This window comes from Camelus bactrianus, chromosome 7 (assembly GCF_048773025.1).
Source record: "Camelus bactrianus isolate YW-2024 breed Bactrian camel chromosome 7, ASM4877302v1, whole genome shotgun sequence".
Classification (NCBI taxonomy): Eukaryota; Metazoa; Chordata; class Mammalia; order Artiodactyla; family Camelidae; genus Camelus; species Camelus bactrianus.
Window position 1 is genome coordinate 80308930 of NC_133545.1, and position 16323 is coordinate 80325252.

Genomic DNA, 16323 nt, shown 5'->3' on the forward strand with positions numbered 1-16323 from the left:
GTGAAACAAAAATGGTACCCCCAACATGTGGTTGGGAAGACTGAATGAAGCATTATATGAAATGTGCCTGGTGGACTGCATGGTACATAGCAGATGCTCAGTGAGTTAGTGAGAAGGGCAGGGAAAGCCTTTCATTTTGCCTCCCCTACATCCCCCACCAGGGCCACTCAGACTTCACAGGATCATTTGCAGCTGGAATTTTAGAGCCTGACAGTTGGTTTCTATAAGGTGAGGTCAGAGCAGAGCAAACTCAGGAAAAGGTTGGTTCACTGCTCAAAGGACTCCCACCATAAGGGCTGATGGTGGGGTTGTAGGTGAGAGAGATCAGAAGGAGAATGCTTGTAAGAGAGGCAAGGAAATTCCTGGAGCAAATGGTGGGGGAAAGTGGAGGAGAGGCAGGCCCCAGGGAACACAGGGCAAACCTGTTACCTGTGAATAGCAATCTCTCTTATAAATAGAGAAGAAATTTAGAGAGTGCTTACCATGTGCCGAGGATTATTCTAGGTGCTTTACATGTATTAACTCATGTAAACCTCCCAGCAACCTACTATTGTCATCTCCACTGTCCAGGTGAGCAAACTGAGGCAAAGAGCAGTCAAGTAACTTGCTTAAGGTCCCCCAGCTGGTAAGTGGTGGGGCTGGGTCACACCAGGCAGGCTTATATTAATGTCTTTCCATCAAACCATGAAATTGACCATGATTGTGTGCCCCTGTGTTGAAGACGGCACAAAAGTCAGCGTTACTACATTTTCATTGATCTTTCTTCCCCCCCAAACTAGCTCACCCTAATAAGTCCTGGTTTACTCATTTGGGACACTTTAAGAGTCTCCAGAATTTTTTTTTTCTCTTGGCTTGTCCATTGTCATTTCTTAGATGGGGTGTCCTCTCTCTGTTCCAGTGTATCAGCCGGGGATCAATCAGAGAAATAAAACACCACCACCAGGTGTGATATGTAACAGGGAACTTCTGATGACGACTAAATAATCTGGAAGCGCAACAGCCTATGTCCTGAGGCCTGAAGTCCGCAGGGTGGGCACTCCCGAAGTGAAGATGAAGACAGATATGACGTGGGGGAGAGCAAGGACAAACTGGAATACACAAACATGAAGCTGGAACCAGAAGACAGATTGCCTCTCACATATGTCTTTCAAAAAGCCTCCAAATGCAAGAAAGTGGGTGTCCTATAGGAAAAGCCAGAGCCCTCCGCCGTGGAACTAACCACATACTGGGCCCAGGAGTCAGAAGCTGAAGGAGCCTCCAGTGGGGGCAGTGAGCGCAGGGACTGCGCACACCAACAAGGTGAACCATAAAGGCAACGGGGGCATGAGCTGCGACAATGCCCCATGCTCCATGCCCCGCACCGGTCTCTGTAGAAGGAATATAGCTGCTGTTCCATTTTTGCCTTCCCTAATCCATGCCAGATTTCTCTTGCAGCCGATGTCCACCTGGACCTGTGCAGGGAAGGGAATTCTGGGAAGCATAGTTTCCGTGTAACTAAATCGATACACGGGGTGCACCCTATGCTGGGGAAGCCCTACCATTCTCTCTTGTTGTCAAAAGACTGAGGGAAAGAAAAAAAAAACAAACAAAAAAAAAAACAAAAAAACACCTCCTGCCCAGGCAATTTCCTCTCTTTAGCATTTACCTTGTGTTTTGTTTTAGAGCAAAGGCGGAATTATTCCCTGCTGCCAGCCTCTCGTCTGGACTCCTGGGTGGGTCCTTTGCTTCTCTTTGGAACCATCCACCCACCCCCTCTGCCCTTGAGCCTCTTCTCCCCAGAAGTGGGTTGTTATCCTAAACAAAACCCAGTTGAATCCCTGACAGTCACCAGTAGTTTGATGAGTTTTGGAAATACGACTAATTTTGTTAGGGTCTTAATTATACAAGTATTATGTTCCAAAATAAATACATTTTTAAGCCTCAGAAAGTGTCTTTTGAATATGCCATAGTTATATGGAGTAACATAAATGACACCGTACTATTGTTTACCATACTGATATCCAGGGTAGATGTGGGCACAGAGTTGCTTTCATTTAAATAGTTTACCAACTGGAGGTGGCACAGCCTAGGTGAGTGGTTGTCAAACTCTGGCCTGCGAAGAATCCCCTGGAGGGCTGGTTAAAACTCCCGCTGGTTCCCATCCCCAGAGTTTCTGATTCGAAAGGTCTGGGGCAAGGCTAGGGAACTCGCAGTTCTATTGGGTTTCCAGGTAATGATGGGGCTGCGGGTCTAGGAACCACATTTTGAGAACCCCTGGCCTTGTGGTTAAGATCACAGGCTTCTAGGCCAGACTCTGTGGGTTGGGCTCCCAATTTGCCATCTGTTTGCTGTGTGATCTTGACCCAAGTACTCAATATCCCCATGCCTCAGTTTCTCCTTATGTAAAAGAGGGTAATAATGGCACTGACCTTTGGAGTAATGAGGATTAAATAAATTAATCCACATAATGCACAGCTATTTTAATGTATCCATGAAGTCTTTATCCACATAAAATATGGCTACCGCATACAGTAAATGCTCAAATATTTGCTATCCTTTTAATTCAGAATATGTTTTGTGAGTCAGCAATTACACAGCAAATGCGTATTATAAAATATTTCAGATCTTTCACACTCACGGAGGCTGAATCTTGAAGAAATGGAAGTTTCTGATTTAATTCCTCAGTAATCGGTTGTGAAATTTTCATGTCTCTTCCTATTTGTCCCTTCATATTTCTCTCATGACCACAGAACTTGGAAATATCTTGCAAATGCATTAGGCCAAAAGATAGAAATACAGCAAATGGCAGCTGTTTTACAAAATACCGTTTTAATGGAAAAGCTAGCTTTATGGCAGTTTTGGTTTAATTTCCTAGTTGATCAGAGGGTGGCAGCACCACACGCGATTTTGTTCAGAGCCTCCTGCCTGCCCGCCCGCCTCCCCCCGCAACCCCACCTCCCCCTGTACCCTGCACTGTACGAGGCTGCCTTCCTGGGTCTCAGTGCCTTTCTTATTCTTGTTTAGGCTCTAAACCATCAGCGGACCCAGCCCCATTCCTGTTGGGGGCTCCAGTGTCCGTTCACAGGTTAGAAAAACAAGAGTTTCACCTTGGCCAAAAGACCAATCTGATTTGTAACTCTAAACCGGTCCCTGTGCACCTCCGAGCCTCAGTTTCCCCTGTGTAAAAGGAAGACAGTGGAATAGGGGCTCTCTGAGGCCATCAGCCCTGACAGCCCAGGGTTCCAAGCTCAGAATCAGGGCACGTTAGGAGGTGTCCATCGTAGGCGAACGGGTTGGGGTTCGGGTGATTTCCGGCCGCAGGAATCCAAGGACGCGCGGGTCGGCGCCGCCGTGTGCCAAAGACCAGCACGGCGCCCTCCAGAGCATCTTCGCACAGGACGTAAGAAATGTAAAAGGTTGTGGGCTATGTTAAAGCAAACTAGAATGTATCAGGAGATTCCGTGGGAAGTCAAGTCAGTTTTTAACATAAAAGTGATGACGTCAGTGAAATCGCATGCCGCAGAAGACTTTTCCAGGAACCACTTGTCCACTCTCTTCTGCCTTTGGGGTTACTTCGGTGGAACCTGTAGCTTTGGGCAAGTGTTTTTGTTTAATTGACGCCTAGTGGGTTTTTTGTTGAACGGAAACTTCTCTTGGAAAAGGATGCTCCGGCGCCCTCTGGTGACTTATCCCAAGTAAGGCATTACTCGCTTTACAACGCCTTGCTTTCAAACTCTCACACCAACTAATCCAATTTTTCTAAGAAGTCCCAGCCTCTTCTCTTCAACCCCCGGGGTTCATTTCTTTTTTAAAATCTATCTCAGTTTAACAATGCTTTGGATATCACTGGCACTACACAAGTGCTTGCTGAATGACTGAATTAATAAATGTAAATATCAATGGGTGAATGCTAACCCTGGAAACTTCTAGTTAGGCTTGTTAAAGCGAAACCAAAGATTTTCATCTGTGTGAATGATTTACCATGAATGACCAGTGACAGTGTAGCGCAAACACTATTGGGATATCATGAAATCACAGATTGTTAGAGCTGGAGGGAGTCCTTGAGCTTTTCACATCCCAAGGTTCCCAACTGGTGAATACCATCAGAATTAAGCAGGGAGGTATGTTTACTTAGCCGGCACAGTCTTGCTGCTGATGTTGGTTTTACTTCTGAATTAGTGGCCAACATATAAATACTGGGAGATTCCATGAAAAGTATTTGGGGGCTTTTTTTTTTTAAACTGGGAAGTCTGGCACCACTAGGTCTATAGCTACACACAACAGCCTTGGCTGAGTAGTTGCTGCCCTCTTTTAGATGGAATGTGTTCTATCCAATGATCTTCATGTGCCTCTCTATTCTGCTGTGTCTTCTTGTGCCTCAGGGTCTCCCTACCTGCTGTTCCCTTTCTCTAGAAGGCTCTTCTCTGTCTGTTTATTTGTGACCATTTCTTACTCATCTTTAGTACTTAGCTCCGACACCTGCGATTCTTCCCCGTGAATCCTTCCACCCTCACCTCTTCATCTCTGCCATGGGACTTAGTTCACATCCTCTTTTATAGCTTTTGGAATAGTTTATTATGACTTCCCCACTAGACTGTGTGCTTCTTGAGGAAAAGGACCACGAATCATTCATTTACATCCTCAGGATTTATCCCAGTGCTCAATAAATGTTGAATGAGTGAATGACAGCCTCACTCCAGGTGACTTTGCTAGTGACACAGCTGCGAGAAATTGTGCTCTTTCCCTGATTTCCTGGAGGGTTATGATCAGGAGTTCTTTGCAGAATGGAGAGAGCGCAGGGACAAGCTCCACTCTTCCCATATTACCAGACTCTCAGGAAACTTAGTCTTCACTGTTGGTTGATTTTACTCCTCTTTCTTCTACACATATTACATACCTCACTTTGGCTTCGGCTTCTTACCTAAAATTTGAGTCTCAAACATCCATTTGACTCCAGATAATTCACATAAGGCAATGATGGAAATTCTATATGCCTTGCTAGTGTTTGGTTCGTAAATGGGTTTGTGACCAAAACCTGGTCACTGAGGTGGGAGGAGAATCCTGCTGGATGGAAGACACCTCTGGAAAATTTTCCTCCATCCTAAAGAAAAGCCATGAGAAGAGATGCCTCCTCCTTTTATCATCTGGACATTGTCACTCAGAATGTGATGTATAGAAATGCTGAAGGCATCTTGCTGCCAGCCTGAAAATGAAGCCAATTTCAAGGATGGCAGAAAGACGGAAAAAAACCTGTAAGGAAGGTGTCATTGAACAGCTAAATCAACCAATCCCAAGTTTTGCTACAGAATCAGGGTTAATTGTTAATTGCTACCTTAGGTAATAAATTTCCTTCTTGTTAAGCCAGTTTAAGTCATGTTTCTATACTTAAATTTGGAACCAAAACACACTACCTGATATAGTTCTTCAATTCCCACTCTTATTCCTAAAATAACTACATATAATCCTCAACTTCCTAATCCCTCTCTTAGTCTATGAATAACCTAATTAATTACTTAAGCTTTGGATGATTTTAAACTCAGCACCATAAAGGAGGAAGTGACATGACCAGGAATTCTTTAAGTTTTCAATTAGCAATAATCGCACCTCGGATAAACCTCATTGGCTATGATACTGCCACTGGGCAAAGCTCAGGAATTCTTGAAGTATTTGTTTTCTCTTTTCTAATTTTTTTTAAATTGAAGCATAGTCGATTTACAACGTTGTGTTAGTTTCTGGTGTACAGCATAGTGATTCTGTCATACATATACATGACCATATTATTTTTCTCTACAGGTTATTACAAGTTATTGAATACAGTTCCCTGTGCTGTACAGTAGGCGCTTGTTATCTATTTTGTATACAGTAGTTTGAACCTGCTCATCCCAAACTCCTAATTTATCCCTTTCCTCTTCTTTCCCTTTTGGTAACCGTAAGTTTGTTTTCTATGTCTGTGAGTCTCTTTCTGTTTTGTAAATAAGTTCATTTGCCTCGTGTTTTTTAGTGATATCATGTGATATTTAAGTATTTGTTTTCTTTGTATCTGTTCCACACATGGCTCTTAATTATTGACAAAGCGCATCCTAGCGGGGCCACGAGTGAGCCTCTTTCCATCACTCCCTATTGTGGGCCACGCTGTCGGCTTCCATCTGGCTTTCAGCCACTGTCTTCCCTCCTAACTGCAGCCAGATTTTGTTTACAAGAATACCCATCCTCCCTACAGTCACAATACTCCGAGTTCTACGAGTGAGTCTGATTCTTCCATGGATGTGCCCACGGCTCCTTGTCAATCATCAGTTATGAATGATCCCGTGATTGAATTCTGACCAGGGGGACAGGCGGGGAAGTCTCTCAGGAGGCTTCTAGGAAAACTTCCCCCATTCCTAAGAGAGGAAATGAGAAGCGATAGGAGAAGGCACCCTTATTCTCATGACATTTCCCGGTGGGGATGTGGACACTAGAATTGCTGCTGTATTTCATCAAGAGCTTGAGGATGAAGCCAACACTGAGGATTTCAGAGGAGAGAGATGAGAAGAAATCAGGCCCTCGATGGCACACTGAACTGCAGAACTGACCAATACTGAAGCACTCCTTGCCTTAGCTGAGGCTTAGTTAGGCAAGATAACACAATTTCTTATTTTTAAGCCAATTTGATTTAGGCTTTCCAGCATCTGCAACTTAAAACATCCACATGATACATCTCCAAAATGGGGAAGGTATCTTGCACTTAAGCATTTATTACTTTCTTTATCCCCCTAAGTTATGTTTGTATATTTTGTTTGCTGGTGGAGGATCAACTTTTTATTAAGCATCTGATATGAGGGTAATATGACTTGAAAAGGAAATTTCAGGAATCAGCTGGATAGGATATGACACAGTAGCATACCCCAAATCTCAGTGACTTAGCACACATTAAAAAAAAGTTTCTTTTTCACCAGTACAAATTTTTTAAAAATGTTTATGTTTTATTTATTTTTTGTGGGGGAAGGTAATTAGATTTTTGTTTTGTTTTTTCTTTTAATAGAGGTACTGGAGTTTGAACCCTGCCTCCCCAGCACAAAATTTGATTCAGATGAGCCAAAACTCTCCTCCATCTGGTGATTCAAGAATCCAGCTTCATTCTGTACAGAAATTCTGCCCTTTCAATCTGGGGCTTCCAAGGTCACCATGGCAGAGAAGAGCGTACAGTAGCTATTAAATATCTCCATCCAGAAGTGACACACATCACTTACACTCACATTTCACTGGCAAGAACTAGACACACATCTTGCCAAATGGCAAGAGAGCTAGGAAATATAGTCTCCTCTCATGCCTGGGAAGGAGAGGAGAACCCGGTATGGATAAGCCCTTTCAGGCTCTATCACAATATTAAAAAAAAAAAAAAAAACTATAGATATAGTTTTATTAAAAAGTGACAATGTTATGAAAAGGAACCTGAAAAAGTACTTGTTAAAGTAATTATTATGTAAAGTCCTTTGTAATCAGATCAGTAAAGCATCGCTATTCTGTTCCAAGTGTAAGTCAAGGAAACAACTCTGTTGTACAGAAGGCATCTGAGTAAACTATTTGTTACTTCTCTGCTCTGAGAAATAAAAATGATTACCAAAGTGGCCTTGAATGACTTCCACTTTTTATAAACTAAATATGAGTATTCAGTGTTACTGTTGTTTCACACTAAAACAATGTTCTTTTAAAAAAGGGACTGTATCTTGTAACAAGTTATAACGGAAAAGAATCTGTGTTGAGTGTGTGTGTGTGTGTATATATATATATATATATATAAAAACTGAACCACTTTGCTATACACCTGAAACTAACATTGTGCATCAACTAAACTTCAATAAAAAATAAAATAAAAAAAAATTAAAAGGGACTGTAAAAGAAAAAAAAAAAGATGGAGTCTCCAAAAATGACAATATCATAAAAGACAAAGAAAGGCTAATGATAGTGTTCCAGATAAAAGGATATTAAAGCTATATGACAATTAATACAACATGTGACCCTAGTCTAGAGTCTGTATTTGAGGGAAAAAATGCTATAAAGAGCATTATTGGATCAATTAATAAAATTGGAATACAGACAATAGATAAGGTAAAAGTACCTACATTAAATTTACTGAAGCTGATAACTATACTATGGAAATATAAGCAAATATTCTTTTTTTAATTGAAGTACAGTCAATTACAAGTGTCTATCTCTGGTGTACAGCACAATGTCCCAGTCATGCATATACATACATATACTCGTTTTCATATTTTTTTCCATTAAGGGTTATTACAAGATATCGAACATAGTTCCCTGTGCTATACAAAAGAACCTGCAAATATTCTTATGCTTAGGAAATACCCACTGAAGAATTTAGGGGTAAAGGATCATGAAGTGTGCAACTTACTAAAAAAAATTATGTACCATAATTATGCACAGTAGCCTCATTCTCTGCACTCCTCCCTTGGGCACTAGGATCTCTAAAGAGAGGCCAAGGTCACAGGGATGAAAAGCAAAAATTCTTCAAGTGTACAGTGAAATACTGAGAGGCACCACTCCCACCTCCAGCCCTTGGTTTCCATGCATTCTGGCTAGGAGAATGAAGACATCATAAATTGATCACTGGCTAAAAGCATACCTCAATTTATAAATCAGCAGCCCAGTCTCACAGACAGGCTGGCATCTCCCAGCTGGTGTTGGGACTAAGCCTTCAGCAAGCCATTCCACTGTTCTATCAGACTAACTAGTTGGTTTGTAATGGAGCACGTGGCTAGATCAGTGACGCTCACCGACAATGAGTGCACTGCTCCACTTCTTTTGCCATAAGATGCATCCCCGACTCTAAGGCCACGTTGTGTGTAAGGTATTCCAAGAGTATAAAACTGGTGGAGCTGGCAGAGGCACTGAGATCTTACCACCAAGTCCCTGACCAACTGAGGCTCCCTGTCCATGGCTCATCATCGTTACAGTCCTGCACCTCAGGCTACCTCCTCTTCCACAGGAAGTGGACAACCAGATACAACATCCAGAGTTCTGCCCACAGGGACTCACCACCGTCTTTCTGGGTCACTTTCTGATGGAGCACTAGTGTAGCAGTTACGTACTCCCGACTAGATCTACCAGTAAGTCGAGCCTATGATTCTTCCATTTCTCTTAGCTGGCCGTATGGAATTCCTCACGCGGCACCGACGCGGATTGAGAAAGAGGCGACAAACAGAAGGAGCAGCAGCGTGCGGGTCCCTTGTGCCTTCCAGACGGGCTTACGAGACTGGGCACGCCATTTCCATTTTATAAGAGATCTGCTGAGCATGTCCCAATTTTGATGTTTTGGTAGAACAGACTCCACTGAGTTCATGATGGGCACTTTGGGTCACAGGTATCTGTCAGGGCCTAATTATCCAAGAGTTTGCTTTTTTTTTTTTTTTTTTTCCCAATAGAGAATAGTTGAAGGCCTTTTAGGAGCTGAGTCCTTCCAACAAGGGATGCAGCTGACTGCTTAGAGAGGGACTTGGAGGAATGAACACCCTAACCCCCTTCTCCTCCCTCTCTCTGATCTACTTCTTGGTTTGCCATGGGCTGGACTCAAATGAAATCCAGAGAACAAGGGTTTCACATGGTGGTAGATCTTATACATCACCCTCCCAAGTCAAAGAGCAGGGAGGAGAAGGTGGAGAGGGTGGATCTAGAGAGGCTAATACAAGATGTCCTGCACATCGGGTGAGTATATTAAAGGGAGAAGCAAGGGAATTAAGAATAAAGTGAAGGGGGGAGAATATAGCTAAAATGGGAGAGCGCATGCTTAGCATGCATGAGGTCCTGGGTTCAATTCCCAATGCTTCCATTAAAAAAAAAACTAATAAATAAATAAATAGACCTAATGACTCCCCTAAAAAAAAAAAAAAACAAGAACAACAACAAAAAAAGAATAAAGTGAAAGATGGTAACATTTAAGCTGGGCAGGGGGAGTGATGAGAAGAACCTGGGAAGCAGGGACAACAGCAAGAAAGATGCAGGTCAAATGGAGATTACAGAGTACTTAACAGAATATTTAAGTAGGGATACAAGAGCAAGTCGGAAAGACAGAAGGTGCCTGTCAGAGATGGGAACTGCTTGAAATAGACATTCTGCGGCTATATAATAATGCCATAATAATTGGTTATGCTAAGATTTAGAGCAGCTAAATTGTCCAGAGGAACTTCCTGTGATGACGGCCGTGCTCTGTGTCTGTGCCGTCCAGCGCTGCAGCTGCTCACCACATGTGGCTATTGAGCACGACACACGCGGCTAGTGTGACTGAGAAAACAAATTTTCAATTTGATTTCATTTTAATGAGTTAATTTTCATTTAAGTAGCTACAAGGGGCTAGTGGCTACTGAGTTGGACAGTACAGGTCTGGAGTGTGGTCACGTCAGCTGCTTTATGGGGAGGTGCAATCTTAGAGCAGCAAAGGGTGATGGAAAAAGAAAGGAGCAGAGTGAATACAATGTGTGAGTTACTGAGTAGGTCACAGCATCACAAGAAAACACGCCGGTTGCTTCGACAGGCAGGACATCTCTGGAGGTGCCGTGTGGCACTGTGGTGCGTGGCAACAGCTCATCATGGGGAGGAAGGAAGATGCGCCCATCTGTCAGCTTCTTCCCATCTCCAAGCACGCCCCATAGGGTGTTAATTACTCCACACCTCAGGGTTGTGCTGGGAAAGCGGTGCTTCATCTAGTATTGTGTTGTGGGAGGGGCCAATCTCTGTCACTTTGGACTTGGGTGCTGAAGCTGCTGCTTTATGAGGGGGCAAAGGGGGATCAGGCCAATGCCAGGCCCTCACCCTGGGGGAGTCTGAGTCAGGCTGGGGTGTTAGGAGATGAGGGGAGCTCCACTGAGCAAGAGGCCAAGGTCAGGAGGTAGGGTCAGGGGGAGCCAAGTGAGTCTGGAGTGGTGCATGAACTCAGTCTGGTATGTTGTGAGTGACCTTGGGCATGTCAACTAAGCACTTCAAGCCTTTGGTCCCTCTTCTGCACAATGGCTAACAGGGCTTACCTCGTATGCTGGCTCATATTATTCATACACATGACCCAGTATTATTTCAACAGCTTTGTAACAGTAAGGGAAGCAGCTATCACGCTTGCCGTTTCACAGATGTGGAAACTGAGGCTAAGAGAGAGTAAATGAAATTACTTATAAAAAGGGTAGAGCCAGAGTTCCACTGACGCAACCTCTTACTCTTTCTACCCTATCACACCTCCCCTTGAGATTTCATAAGAGGACTGAATTTCAAAACTCCAAGACAGAGAAAGAGTCAAGCATGAAAGTGAGTTAGAAGTTATACATGGGTGCAAAAAAAACAGACATATGGATCAGTGGAACAGACTAGAGAGCCCAGAAGTAACCCATAGATTTATGGTCAATTAATCAACAAAGGAGGCAAGAATATACAATGGAGAAAACTCAGTCTCTTTAGCAAGTGGTATTGAGAAAACTGGACAGCCACATGTAAATCAGTGAAGTTAGAACACTCCCTCACACCATGCACGAAAATAAACTCAAAATGGCTTAAAGACTTAAATATAAGACAAGGCACTACAAACCTCCTAGAAGAAAACATAGGCAAAACATTTCCTGACATAAATCTTAGCAATGCTCTCCTAGGGCAGTCTACCCAGGCCGTGGAAATACAAGCAAAAATAAACAAATGGGATCTAATTAAACGTATAAGCTTTTGCACAGCAAAGGAAACCATAAGCAAAACAAAAAGACAACCTACAGAATGAGAGAAAATATTTGCAAATGATGCGACTGACAAAGGTTTAATCCCCAGACTATATAAACACCTCATACAACTTAATAACAAAAAAACAAAGAACCCAATCCAGAAGACCTAAACAAGCAATTCTCCAATGAAGACATACAAATGGCCAATAGGCATATGAAAAAATGCTCAATATTGCTAATTATCAGAGAAGCACAAATCAAAACTACAGTGAGGTATCACCTCACACCAGTCAGAATGTCAATCATTCAAAAGTCCACAAATGATAAATGCTAGAGAGGGTGTGGAGAAAAGGAAACTCTCCTACACTGCTGGTGGGAATGCAGTTTGGTGCAGCCATTATGGAAAACAGTATGGAGATTCCTCAAAAAACTAAAAATTGACTTACCACATGATCCAGCAGTCCCACTCCTGGACATACATCTGGAGGGAACTTGAATTCAAAGAGATGCACACACCCCAATGTTCACAGCAGCATTATATACAATAGCCAAGACATGGAAACAACCTTGATGTCCATGGACAGATGACTGGATGAAGAAGCTGTCATATATTTGTGCAGTGGAATGCTATTCAGCCATAAAAAAGCATAGAATAATGCCATTTGCAGCAATATGGATAGATCTGGAGATCGTCATTCTGGGTGAAGTAAGCTGGAAAGAGAAAGAAAAATAGTATATGGTATCACTCATATGTGGAATCTGAAAAAAAGGAAAAAGAAGACACTGATGAACTTATCTACAAAACAGAAATAGACTCACAGACATAGTAAAGAAACTTACAGTTGCTGGTGGGAAAGGGGGTGGGGAAGGGATAAATTGGGAGTTTGAGATTTGCAAATACTAACTACTATATGTACAACAGATAAACAGTAAGTTTCTTCTGTATAGCACGGGGACTTATATTCAATATCTTGTAGTAACCTACAATGAAAAAGAATATGAAAAGGAATATGTGTATGTATATGTATGACTGAAACACTATGCTGTACACCAGAAATTGACACAACACTGTAAACTGATTATACTTTAATTTAAAAAATGAAGTTAAGGGAAGGCTGAAGAAAATAAGGCTTTAAAAAATTAAAAAAAAAAAGTTATACATGGGTGCAGATATCACAAAGAGTAAAATGCATGCCCAACAGTCTTGATTTTACAAAGTAAAATGTACTTGGAAAGCAGTTTACATGCATAGTTTTAGAAGCACTCCAAAAAAAAAATGTTTGTTTTGAATGAATTTATTTCTCTTGAATCACAGTGATCTGTTGAAGCACAAAATATAAGGCCCATCCTTCCCAACAATTTTCAGGGGACGTGAGAGCAGCAGGAGAGCTGCTGTAAGTGAGACCACCTGTGCTCTGGCTGGTCGCCTACCTTCGGGTTTCCTCCCGCCAAGGAGCAGGCTCAGCTACCACGATTTCTAATCCCTTGGATCCAGCTGCCTGTCAGACTGTTAGAGCCCAAGTCACACAGCTCCCACTGACAGCAGTCCCTCTTTCAGATCTGAGTTCCCAAGGAAAAGAACGCGAGATGGAGGGATCGATCCAGCAGACCCTCTGGTCTGTATGAGTACAACTCAATAATGGAAATGAGATGTGAGCTGTTAATTTTTTTTGCACTTTATGTAAATACAGAGAGAAATCAAGGCTCCCTTAAAAATAGGGTTATTACTTTCTAGCCTTCAAACTTTCTGAGTAAGGTGATCAGGAGTGAGGTTAATTACCGGAGGTGGACAGAGCTCTTAAAGTAGCCTGGCGGATCCCAGGCGCACACAGGAGAGATGGGTCATTTCATAACTGAAGACTTTTCCTGTAAACTGTATGGATGTCACAGAAACAGAAACTGGCACCTATTAACTGTTGTTATTACCTTGAGAAGCAAGTGCTGGAAGGGATGAGAAGGTCACCCAAATGCTAGACTGAGTCAGGCATCCTGGATACCCAGGGCCTCCTCATCAAGAGGGAGGCAAACAAGGATTCTGAGTCTCCAAACTTACTTCCCCAGCCCGAAACCAGAAGGTGGTGGCAGGGCCAAAAGACACAGCAGTAACCAATATGGGCTCCTTTCCTGGGAAGCAAAGGAGTGGGCTCCTGATAGAAACACATGAACTATCTTCTAGGCCATTTTTGGCGGTTAAGGAAAAAGAGTCTCAAATATGTTATACTCTGGGATGGTGGAATTTCAAAGAAACTTTTCGCCAGAAGAAATGGCAATTGTGCTGTCAGAGAAGAAACACATCTGCTTTACACTTTTTGTGTTCTTGTGCCCAGAGTCGTGTCTTCCATGGATACCATTGATGACAATCTTTGTCATCAATGCTGATAGTAAAAAGGCTTGATTAAAAAGAAAATTTTCTCTGAGCTTTCTGAAGTAATTATTTGTTTACCTTTGCTTTTAATGGCCGGGGAATAAAAATATGTATGCTTTGTTGTCACATTATCTGGTAAGGCATTAACCAGCTGTCATTTCACAGACCACTGTGGAAAAAATGTTTCAAAACTATTATGTCTCCTTTAAACGAATTCTCATTTTAACCCCTTTCATTTCTCCGACATTTATAAATACCACTTAAGGGTCTGCTCCTTGACAGTCATATGATATTGAGGAAATTGTATACTTTCTTCCACCTTATATTTCAACATTTGTTTAATGGGGATGATAGTGATACCTGTCTCATCGTGGTGTTCTGGGAAGTTAATGAATTATTATCTGTGAATATCTTCAGCAGGATGCTTAGTGGACTATAGCTATGCATAGAATTATTGGATTAAAAAAGTGCAAACCAGAAATTGGCACAACATTGTAAACTGACTACACTTCAATAAAAATATATATATATATATATATAAAAAATTTAAAAAAATAAAACCTTTTTGGGGAGGGTATAGCTCAGTGCTAGGCTGCATGCCTAGCATGCATGAGGTCCTGGATTCAATCCCTGGTACTTCTACCAAAAGTAGTAAATAAATAGATAAACCTAATTACCTCCCCTGCAAAAAAATTAAAAATAAAAAATTTAAAAAATAAAACCCATATTTAAAGGAAAAAACATGCAAAAGTCACTGTTTACTGATGATACTTAAAATTTCTGTTTTGAATCTGATGTGAGTATCAGAAGAAAAAGAGAAAGGACCAGGAAATAGTCCATATTTTGGAAAGCACATTAGAAGAAAGTCAGTGTTATGTGAACTAAATATTTTTTCAGATACAGGCCAACTCTACCTTTTCTGAAATGTGGGCTGTTTGAATTTTCTTTTGATTTTGAAGAATTTTGTTTAAATCAAAGGCCTTTAAACATCTAGATTTGTCAGAGAAAATACACAAAATTATCAGCCCAAAAAAAAAAAAAAAAAAAAAAAAAAAACAACCCTGCAGCATTTCTGGTTTCATCTGGAGCAGAATGTATAGATTCTTATCAACTGTTTTATAATTTTTTAATAAGATGAGGCAAACTATTTAACTGGCATGAATCATGTCATTCTCAATTAAAATTTCGTGCCAAAAAACCCCTCATGTGGTAAGTTTCTGCTAGTAAGTCCAGAGATGAATGGAAATCAACTTTTTAAAAAATCATCAGTGATATATATTTAGTGATTGCCTGTTATTTTATGCAATATGCTAAGCAATGGGAATATAATTCAAACTTTCAGGAAACTTACATTCAAGTGATTCAAGAGGAAAGTAAGAAGAGTTGATTATAAGTGCATTATTCTATGAGAAAACAATACTTTTTCTGAAGTAGAAATTTTGTTTGTTCTTTTTTGCTCTTTGATTTTGTATAATTTGGTGTTTACCTAGGACACCACTTGTAGGGAGTAGGAACAGGGCAATTGAATGTAAAGAGATTTAAGGGTGAGGTTGGGGAGAACAGGCAGGGGCTTGATTATTCACCTGGCTTGGGATTTGTCTGTTTTATAAATGAGCTGAGAACTAACGTCATTATTTAGAAACAAAAGGAGAAACTTTCTCATTAAAACCAACTTTATGTGCAAATACTAACTACTACATTTAAAATAGATAAACAACAAGCTTACACTGCATAGCACAGGGTACTATATTCAATATCTTCTAGTAACTTATGGTGAAAAAGAACATGAAAATACGAATATATGTATGTTCATGTATGACTGAAGCATTATGCTGTACACCAGAGATTCACACAACATTGTAAACTGACTGTACTTCAATTAAAAAAAATACATATATATACACACACACACAAAAGCAACTTTATAGTCATAAGATTACAAGTCCACTAGGGAAATTAGGGTCAGAAGAGAATGAGTGAAGATGCCAAGCTCTGATGAATTATCCAATAAGATGCTGTGAATATATACAACCCTGCTCTGGATGGTGAAGAAGTTCCCTTCTTGGAGGAGGGGAGGCTTAAGTTGAACTTCTGTGGATCTGTAGGAGTTAGCCATGGGAAAGAGGATTGAGAAAGGAAAGAAACATGCCCAGGGGCTCTGGTTCAAGGAACAGCAAGCAGCACATTTGGACTGACTGGGATGCTGAGAGGTGAGGCCAGAAAGGTGAGCAGAGATTAGATCAAGAAAAACTATCAATCTGTCATGGAGGCAATGGAGATCCATTAAAGGAT

The 16323-nt window shown here is 41.3% G+C and overlaps 1 long non-coding RNA gene and 1 other non-coding gene across 6 annotated transcripts in view; both read right to left on the reverse strand.

Annotated features, from left to right (window-relative positions):
• LOC141578194 (uncharacterized) overlaps nt 1–16323 on the reverse strand; it is a 90513-nt gene that overhangs the window by 56834 nt on the left and 17356 nt on the right. For all 5 annotated transcript variants that reach the window (XR_012508305.1, XR_012508304.1, XR_012508303.1 and 2 more), the window contains exon 2: nt 12113–12377. This is a non-coding gene — a long non-coding RNA (uncharacterized LOC141578194). The remainder of the gene's footprint in view (nt 1–12112; nt 12378–16323) is intronic.
• On the reverse strand, nt 5485–5628 carry LOC123614677 (U4 spliceosomal RNA). Its single transcript, XR_012508409.1, has one exon. It is a non-coding gene; the product is annotated as a U4 spliceosomal RNA (small nuclear RNA).